We start from the raw sequence: 8,102 nt of genomic DNA on the forward strand, positions 1-8,102 counted from the left end.
TTTATGTGTATGAGTGCTCTTCATTCACACCAGAAGAAGGAATCTAATCCCATTAGAGACGGTTGTGAGCCATCTCTCCAAATCCACAAAATTGATATTTACTTTTGTAAGCATTCTTAAGTTCTTTCTGTCCGAGGTACTACAGCCATTATACATAAAACATATTTTCTAAGGTGGTTCAGAGTGGGTTAAAATAGGTGAGTATAGTCTAAGTTCTGAATTTTCTTAAATATATTTATGAGTTCCTTGCCTGGGTGTATGTGTACCCCATGGGTGTCTGGTACCCATGAAGGTAAAGAAAGAAGACACCAAGCTAAGCATGGTGGTGCACACCTTTAATCCCAGCACTTAGGAGGCAGAAGCAATTGTATCACTGTGAGTTTGAGGCCAGCCTGGTCTACACAGCAAGTTCCAGGACAGCCAGGACTATTACACAGAGAAACCCTGTCTCAAAAAAAAAAGGGGGGGGGGAGCACCAGATCCCCTGGAACTGGATTACAGACAGCTGTGAGCTGCCAAATGGGTGCTGGGACTGGACTTTGAGTGCCCACAAACTTCTAAAATTTCAAAACCAAAAGCACTTATAATGGAAATGTAGCTCCAAGGTAGATTGCTTGCCTAACATGTGCAGGGCCCTGGATTTGAGCTAAAGTACCACAAAGGAAACAGAAAAAGAGAAAAAAAGCAAGTACTTAGTCCAAATAATTGCTTGGGAGGGTATTATTTGGCTCTGATCCTGAAGTAAAGCAAAAGGGCTTCTAGCCCTTGATCCTTTATTAATATTTTGACTTTTTTGGTCTACTTAATCCTTCAAGAGTCACAAAAATGGGACTAGAGAGATGGCTCAGAAGTTAAGAGCACTTCCTGCTCTTCCAAAGGTCCTAAGTTCAATTCACAGCAACCACATGGTGGTTCACAACCATCTGTAATGAGATCTGGTGCCCTCTTCTAGCCTGCAGGAACACATGTAGGCAGAACACTATATATAATAAATGAATAAATCTTTTAAAAAATAGAGTCACAAAAATTTGATAAAATATACATTAGTAAACAAAGGAAGGAAGAGGAGAAGAACTGGACATGTTTGATGACATGTTTTCTACTCGTCTGTGCGGGTGTACCAGCATCATATGGGAGCAGGACCAAGCAAGCACCGTTCTGGAAAGACAGATAATGAGGAGACATCATGTCTGCTTTATAGTTACAAGAGTCTGAGCACAGCCTTTTCTCAAGAAACTAGCTTACTAAAAAGTATAGAAACACATACACGGGGGCTGGAGAGATGGCTCAGAGGTTAAGAGCACTGACTGCTCTACCGGAGGTCCTGAGTTCAATTCGCAGCAACCACATGGTGGCTCACAATCATCTGTAATGAGATCTGGTGCCCTCTTCTGGTCTGCAGGCATGGAGGCTGAACACTGTGTACATAATAAATAAATCTTTAAAAAAAAAAAAAAAAGAAACACATACACGGGCTTAAGCAGAACTGCGGCCTAGGCTTGACTTGCACACAGGAGACCTTGGGTTTGACCCATTGTGTGCGCGCGCGCACACACACACACACACACACACACACATTCAGTTTTGTTGTTGCTGTTTGGATAAGGTTTTTTGTGTCTGTTTTTGAAACAGGGTCTCATGTAGCCCTCAAACTCACTCAGTAGTCAAGGCTGGCTTTGAACTCTTGTTCCTCTTGCCTCCAGTAATGAATGGCTCAGATTACAAGTGTATACCACGAACAGAAAATGGTGGTGCACCCCTTTAATCCCAGCACTCTGGAGGCAGAGACAGGTGGATGGATCTCTGTGATTTTGAGACCCAGTCTATTCCAGGACATCCAAAAATGTTTCACAGAAAAACCCTGTCTCAAAACAAAACAACCAAAAACATCATCCTCAGCTACATATGAAGGCTAGGAAATAAAAGAGGAAGATTAACTCATTTGTCCATGGACTGTTTACTGAGCACCTACCAGGCAACAGCCTTTATTCTAGCACAGCAGTGAAGAGAATGTTCCTGTTGTAATAAAGATGGCATGTAAGCACGGAAGAAAAAGAAAAAATATCTGCTGGGTGGTGGCACACTGTTGAAATAGGAGTGGCGGGGCTGTGTCCCCGGCACCTGGCCACCCACATGGCTAGCTCTAGCTTATGCCCCGAAATAATTACACGGAAACTGTATTCTTTTAAACACCACTTGGCCCATTACATCTAGCCTTTTCTCGGCTAACTCTTGCACCTGGACTAGCCCATTTCTTATAATCTGTGTAGCCCACGAGCTGGCTTACCAGGAATGATCTTAACCTGCGTCTGCCTGGAGTGGGAGAATCATGGCGACTCCTGACTCAGCTTCTTTCTCCAAGCATTCTGTTCTGTTTACTCCTCCCACCTATGTTTTAACCTATGAAGGCCAAGCAGTTTCTTTATTGCTTAACCAATGAAATCAACAGATTGATATATGACACTCCCACATCAGCACACGTCTTTAATCCCAGCACTCAGGAGGCAGAGGCAGGTGGACCTCTGTGAGTTTGAGGCCAGCCTGGTCTACAAAGTGAGTTCCAGGACAGTCAGGACTGTTCCTCAGAGAAATCCTGTCTCAAAAAACCAGGGGGAAAAAAAAAGAAAAAAATATATACATAGATAGATATAGATATATAGAGAGAGATAGATAGATGGATATCATAACAACAGATGGCTATATGTCATAAAGAAAAAAAGGAGCATGGGACAAAGATTTGCCACTTTGTGGCCTGCTTGGGGTACACAGCAAGTTCCAAACCAACCTGGGCAAATTTGTGAGACCCTGCCTCAAAATGAGAAACTACAGAGCTGTGTAGAAAGACAGCTCAGTAGGAGAGCACATGTCCAGAGTGCCTGGGGCTCTAAGTCCACTCTTAGGACTACCAGAGTGCCAGAACATGAAGAACTTGAAAAAAGTTTTTATTTGTCTGTTTGGTTTTTGGTTTTTCAAGACAAGAGTTTCTCTGCATAGCCCTGGCTGTCCTAGAACTCCATCTGTAGATCAGACTGGCCTTGAACTCAGGGAGATCTGCCCGCCACCATTTTCTGAGTGCTGGAATCAAAGGCATGCACCACCACAACCCATCATCAAAGGGGAACTTTTTTAAAAAATGACTTACTAACTCTCCATAATCTATTTTTTATTTTTTCTCATATATCAAAAAATAACAACCGACCAGGTGGTGGCACACGCCTTTAACCGCAGCACTCAGGAGGCAGAGGCAGGTGGATTTCTGTGAGTTTGAGGCCATCCTGGTCTACAAGAGCTAGTTCCAGGTCAGGCTACAGAGAAAGAAAGCTACAGAGAAACCCTGACTTGGGGGAGGAGGGGACAACCAAAGACATATTATAGTTAAGGCTGCTATTTTTCACTTAAAGAAAGAAAAATAAGGATCTCTTCCTATGTAAAGTTCACACCATCTTCATGATTTTAAGAAAACCATAAAAGGGGTGCTGGTTGCACAGCTCAGCAGCGGATTGCTTGCTTAGCATGTACAAAGCCTTAGGTTCCATCCACAGTGATGCAAAAACAATAAATAAAGTCCATTTATTTTAAGAAGAGGAAGACATCTGGGGAGATGGCTCAGTTGGTAGAGTGCTTCCCACACAAGCCTGAGGATCTGAGTTCAGATTTCCAGCACCTATGCAAAAAGCCAGCACAGTGGCCAGCGCCTATAATTGTTACACTAGGGCAGCAAAGACAGGAGGACCCTGGGGCTTGCTGGCAAGCCAGTAAGAAATCTTGTCTCAAAAACTAAGGTGAAACTGCGAGGTGGTGGTAGGGCACGCCTTTAATCCTAGCACTGGAGATGCAGAGGCAGATGGATCTCTTAGTTCGAGGTCAGCCTGGCCTGTAGAGTGAGTTCCAGGCAGCAAGGGCTATACAGAGAAACCCTGTCTCAAAAAACAAAAAAAATAAGGTAGAGACAGGAAGACATTCAACATGAAACTCTGGCTTCCAAAAACACATACATACACATGTAAACACATGAACATGTACATACCCACAACACACAAACACACACACATGAAGAAAGAAAATTAGCAGATACTAAAATTCCCTTTCACAAGTTTAAGGGCCTCAACCACTTGAAAGTGTGCAGATGCCTCAGCACAAAAATCAAAAGACCGAAGTATTCACTTCCCTTTCTTCAGCACAGTACTTTGCTGATTCCCCAGTAAACTAGACAAACTTTCTACAGTCTGGTCTAGCTTTCAAAACTACTACTCTGGTGCTTAAAAAAAAAAGTCAGGAGTGGTGGCATATACCTACATCCCCAGCACTGGAAGACAGAGGAAGAGCTACAGCAAGTTTGAGGCCAGCCTGGTATACATAACCTAGTTTTAGATCAACAGGGCAATTACATCCTTGGTTATAAAATTCTTTTGTATGTATATTGTCTCACCCTGTCTGCTTCTCCCCCCCACCCCACCCCAAGACAAAATCCTCTCCAAAGTTTTCTTACTTTGTTTTTTTGTTATTGAGACAGGGTTTCTCTGTGTAACAGTCCTGGCTGTCCAGGAACTCAATTTGAAGACCAGGCTGGCCTCCACAGAGAGTCTCCTGCCTCTGCCTCCTGAGTGCTGGGATTAAAGGTGTGCGCCACCACCACCTAACCTAAAGTTTATTTTTATTTCAGGAATTCTCCATCACTTTGTGCCATGTATTTACCTCTTTGATAATCTGTTGAACCTTAAGGACTCCTCAGATTGCTTTTAAACGCAAAATTCATACAAGTACAGGCGGATCTCTGTGAGCTCGAGGCCAGCCTGGTCTACAACAGCTAGTTCCAGGACAGACTTCAAAGCAACACAGAGAAACCCTGTCTTGAAAATAAATAAATAAATAAATGAATAAATAAATAAATAAATAAATAAATTTATGCGAGTATAAAGGAAACCTATTATACTGACATTATGAAATGAAAAACGGACGTGTACAACTACAGCATATTACATAGGGTATAACCGAAACTCCCAAACTCAAAGACATTCATCGATAAACAGATATGGTATATCGAGATAGCTCCAGCTGTAAACGTGACAGAAAAATATCTGTAATTTCTATTGGTGGCAAGTTCACAGAGGTTGCTAGCATTATTGTGATTTGTTGCCTGCTTTCAGAACTGAAGGCAACAGTCGGTTTCAATTATTGGTTTGTAAATAAAGGTGTAATTTTACCCTCGTTCTAGCAGAAGAACCAATACACTCCATCTACATTCAATCCACTGAAGAACCGCGTGCTGGAAACTTTAGTGCCAAGGCCAGAGTTTCCGAGGCAAGTCTATTTTGCTCAAACTCAAAAGTTTCATCTTATGAAGCTTGATTTCACTCAATATTAACATTAAAGAACAGAGTCCTCCTTGTACCTACCTCTCATCTCACACCTCACCGTATCTCACTTTATGCAGGATAATGCATTGAATCCCGTTCGTTTCTGCGGTCTGCCCAGCCAGCAGCCGTGACAATTCTGCCGGTCCATAAAGGCGACATTGAAGGAAGAGGGGCGGGTGGAAAGAACGGACACTTGCGGACCACCACCAGCAAGTGCACAGACGCCAAGCCCGGCGCGCGTTTGCGAGTGCGCGGCGACCCCAGCACCGAGCGTCCGGAGCGTCACGGGCGGCGCTCCGAAGCCATTCGGTCCGCTCCTGGCCTCCGCGGCTCGGCTGCCCACCTGCCCCGGACGCCCACGGAGGCAACCCGTGCTACTGCGCCCCTTCCCGCCGCGTCGCGCTCCCGCCCCATCCCCCACGGCCCTGTGTCCCCGCCGCCTCAGGCCGGCCCGGGGCCCGCACGCCGCCACCTCTCCCGCGGGGGGCCGCGCGGCTTCCTACCCGAGCGCCGCCCGCCGGGCACGGGGCAGGCCCGGGGCCCGGGGATCCGGGCGGGGCGGCCGTCAGGCGCTGGCTGCGGTGCTAGGCCGGACGGCGGGGCGGCCGAGCCTGGAGCGGCGCACGCGGCGCGGGCCGTCCGAGGACGCGCACTCACCGAGGAGGTCATGCGGAGGACGGCGCCCAGGTCCCCGCCGGACGGCCGCTCGGCCTCCGAGCCGTCGCCGTCGCCCTCGCTGCGAACTGCCACCGCCGCCCAGCCGCCGCCACAGATCGCCAGTCGGTTTCCCTGCCTCCTGCGGCGGCGCTGCCCCCTCGCCAGTGCGCGTGCGCGGCGCCGCGGGGCCCCCTGGGATCGGTGGTCCGGCCAGCGGCCGCCCTTCCGCTCCCGGTAGAGCCGCCTCGCCCGGACCTGTCTGCCGAACCCCGCTCTCACCTCTCGGTACCTGGTGCTGGAGATGACGTGTGCAAAAAAAAAAAAAATGACACTCCTCGCTTGCCCAGGACATTATTCCATAATTCTCTCCCCCACACACACGCACACACACTTAGGCACGCACGCACTCTCAAAAGCTATGTCAGTTGGGCGGTATCTACATTTTTAGTATTGAATCTAATTTCCCCCTTCTCATTTGGTCGAATTTTATTGTAAACCATACAGTAACATTACATAGGTTTAAATTTTGTGTGGTTTTTAAACAAAAATGACACATAACACGTCAAGTTAGCAGAAACGAACAGTCATAGAAACGTTAGCATTAGAACATACATTAAAGGTCATCGGTGCAGCTCACGCCCGTGCAAGGATACCCTGCAAGTTCAGCCAGACGGCCTCCCTGTGTCACTTCTGTTTCGGAGGTTCCGATATTAGGCAGATCACAACCTCTAAGAAGTGCGCCACTGTTGGACAGCTCTAAAGGTTAAAAAGTTCTGCTTCTGCTGAGCTGAAACTGGCTTCCCTTTTCTTTCCTCCCTTTGCTAGTAGTTAGGCTGCCAGTAACAAGGTTTGGTTCTCACTTGACAGCCCTTCAAAACATTGAAGACGAGGAATATATCCAACAACACCAGGAGACCACAAAAAAAAATTAAAAAAAAAAAGAATGAAAACTCATCTTCCCAACTATTTCAAATGTAAATCAGATCCCAGCCTGCTTTCCACTACTTTTCTGTGCACCTCCTTAAAACTCATCAGAATTTAAATGGCATGGTAGCTCGCACCTGTAGGAGCTGAGGCAAGAGCTCAGACCAGGCGGAGCTACAGCAAGTCCAGGCCAGGTGGAGCTACCCTGTGAGATACAAAAGAAATCCTGTGACTCACAAAAGAAATTTTTTGACTGAATTTACTTCCTATTTGCTACTTCATTACAATCTTGAGTAGCCGGTCAGATGTTATTGCTACTATGTTGCCATTCAAAAGAGTCCAGAAGTGGTTCAATTAAAGATGGTCAGTCTGTTACATTGTACAAAGCACCAAGAAGATGAAAGAGCAAGTGGATACAACTTACAATCTAAAGTGGAGAGGAACTCCCATAGATTAGGAAATGTAAGAATAAACCAAATTACAAAGTGCTGTGAGAGTCCAGAGAAAGAGAGCTATTAAATTAAGAAACCAGGACTCAGACTGGAATTGGTGGCTCACGACTTTAATCCCAGCATTCTGTGAGTTCCAGGACAGCCAGGGTTATATAGAGAAGAAAAAAGGAGTAGGAGGAAGAAGAGAATGGAGGAAGGGAAGAAGGAAGGAAGGAAGGAAGGAAGGAAGGAAGGAAGGAAGGAAGGAAGGAAGGAAGGAAGGAAAGAAAGAAGAGGAGCGAAGAGGAGAGGAAAGGAAAAAGAAACTTGACTATGGCTGGGTTTTAAGATAAAAGATGGAATTTGTAGATTGCATAAAGCCGAACCCAGCTTGTGGGTTCTCTGTGTTCAAAGGCTACGGAGCACGGAGGTAAAGGAAAGGCTTTCAAAGACTCAAAAAGAAGGCTCCAGGAAAAGGCATTTGCCACCAAACCTGACCACAAGAGTTTGGTCCCAAGCACCCTAGAAGGCTGGAGAAGAAACAACGCAGTGTCCTCTGACCTTCACTGTGGCAAGTCCCCCGTACAAATGAATAAACAAATAAATAGAACGTGTGAATATGTAGATAGATTGTAAATGCATAAATGACTATGTAAATATGCAAATATCAGGAAGACAAAAGTGCTAAAGGATCTTAAGAGTCCTGAAGAAAGCAGATTGTGCTTGGTTAGTG

General features: G+C 46.0%; 1 protein-coding gene across 8 annotated transcripts in view; it reads right to left on the reverse strand.

Moving 5' to 3' along the window:
* Gapvd1 (GTPase activating protein and VPS9 domains 1) overlaps nt 1-6,167 on the reverse strand; it is a 77,526-nt gene extending 71,359 nt beyond the window's left edge. For all 8 annotated transcript variants that reach the window (XM_075985949.1, XM_075985947.1, XM_075985948.1 and 5 more), the window contains exon 1: nt 6,015-6,167. The gene's annotated coding sequence lies outside the window, so the exon portion shown is untranslated. The remainder of the gene's footprint in view (nt 1-6,014) is intronic.
* Nucleotides 6,168-8,102: the final 1,935 nt, after the last annotated feature.

This window comes from Microtus pennsylvanicus, chromosome 9 (genome assembly GCF_037038515.1).
Source record: "Microtus pennsylvanicus isolate mMicPen1 chromosome 9, mMicPen1.hap1, whole genome shotgun sequence".
Taxonomy (NCBI): domain Eukaryota; kingdom Metazoa; phylum Chordata; class Mammalia; order Rodentia; family Cricetidae; genus Microtus; species Microtus pennsylvanicus.